This window comes from Seriola lalandi, unplaced genomic scaffold (genome assembly GCF_002814215.2).
Source record: "Seriola lalandi dorsalis isolate HSWRI2012SDOR001 ecotype SW California unplaced genomic scaffold, Sedor1 jcf7180002046468, whole genome shotgun sequence".
Classification (NCBI taxonomy): domain Eukaryota; kingdom Metazoa; phylum Chordata; class Actinopteri; order Carangiformes; family Carangidae; genus Seriola; species Seriola lalandi.
The window spans coordinates 1-1,878 of NW_019517035.1; the positions used below are offsets into that span (position 1 = coordinate 1).

General features: G+C 40.8%; 1 long non-coding RNA gene across 1 annotated transcript; it reads left to right on the forward strand.

Moving 5' to 3' along the window:
• Positions 1–685: 685 nt before the first annotated feature.
• On the forward strand, positions 686–1,642 carry LOC111648694 (uncharacterized). The gene is made up of 3 exons (XR_002760193.2): positions 686–756; positions 1,395–1,463; positions 1,579–1,642. It is a non-coding gene; the product is annotated as an uncharacterized LOC111648694 (long non-coding RNA).
• The last annotated feature ends 236 nt before the right edge of the window (positions 1,643–1,878 follow it).

Genomic DNA, 1,878 nt, shown 5'->3' on the forward strand with positions numbered 1-1,878 from the left:
TGACTTACATTGTAATGCGTACAGTGTATACATGGAGATTATTAGAGACAGTCTTACTGTTCAACTGCACAGAAAAAAATCTAACTACAATGAAGTGAGATTATAATACTAAAGAGTAAAATACATTTTGTCAATACCCTCTCACAACAGAACTTGTGGGGAAAATCTGACGCTGGGAGGAGTGTATTAATGAGGTTGTTGAGGATTCTCTGTAAAGGAATCTAAGGTACACTTTTATTTGTTAAAGGAAGCACTTGGAAAATGAACGCTGAAAATGTCCTAAAGCAACTACACATCTGTTTGACCTGTGCCAGACTTCCTGCCTGTTTTAAGTTTCACTCCTCTGCTGATTTCTACCTGTTGTAAAAGGGGATCTGTCAGAGGTGATCAAACCCTCTCTCCTCCACTCACACACATGAAGTAAATATGATCAGGCTTGCATGTCTGCATTTTAGATGTTGCTCATGCTGCTCATGCAAAGAATCATGCAGCCATAAAGGTGTTATGACAAAAGGAGAAAAAATTCCTTGTGCATAGGATCAGTTTGTATCAATAACAAGAGGCTAACAGGAGCCAACATGCTCCTCTTCCATACTGTCTTCACTTAGAACAATGCAGATTTGGCTGTGACCCAATCTCAAGTGGTTGTGATGTAACTGACAAAGATGAATTGATTTTGCTCCTCAGGGCGAACGGGGGCTCCCAGGACCGAGGGGACCAAGGGGACAGCAGGGTGCAGGAATCAAAGGAGACAGGGTGGGTTATAAATGTATCATCTCACAAAGAGAACTCACTGCAGCATGTGTACAACAACGGCACTAATGAAATCCATAAAGGAGCCCAAATGTCCCCTAGGCTATAATTACAAAGATGGCTCCTTGGAACACCAAGCTAAAGCAAAGGGAGATCAGAGAGTCCTTCATTTAACAAGTTAATGTGTTAAAGGTAGTATGGAAGGCCTACACTATGTACTGTAAATACTGTGTAACTAGCTGCTGAGTCCAGTAAGTGATGGGTTGTAGTTTTTTGCATCTGATGGAAGTATTTAAACCTATTGATCATGATGTATTCAACCATCTGGGAGATTGATTGTTCATAAACAATGTCAGCAGCAGGTAAACAGTCAGTGAAGGCACACAAGTCCAAAAAAAGGGAGCAGACGGGAAGAGAAAAAAAAAAAGGAAACAGGTAGAGGTCATTAGCAGGCAGGCAAACAGGACTGAGGCTGGAGTGATATAAAGCACAATGCAAGATCTGAGGGGCAGGAGTGCACTGAGACTGTATATTCAGTGTCAGGAATATACAGTCTGTTCTGTCATGAAGATTCTGTTGCTACATATTAAATATATGGGACGCATACCTGTATTGACTTTTCTATGCTGTTTTACTTTCAGGGTGACTTGGGGCCTCCAGGTCTTCCAGGGCCAATTGGACTGACTGGATTGGGCATACAGGGAGAAAAGGTCAGCAGACTATTGTTGTCTAAATATTAAGAAAGTCCTGTATCTCACTTCTCTGTCGTACTCCTTGTCACATACAAATGCAATAATAGCACTTCCTGCATTGATTATTGCACAGGGAATCGAGGGTCCAAGAGGTCCACCAGGTGTCAGAGGACTCTCAGGAGAAGGTTTACCTGGACCTAAGGTTCGTTTAAACAGCTGTAAAATTCAAGATTGCATGTGTTTGTATGGTCAGAGAGAGCTGGCACAGTTTATCACCCCTTACAGACTAAGAGTTTGATTCCAGGTCACTCTATATTTACAATTTTCATGCTGGAGTATAATTGATTTAATGTGAAGATTTAATGTAATCATATGACAGTTTGTTAGTTTTTACTGTATAATATCCTGTTCATAATAACATTGTCTAGCTAAA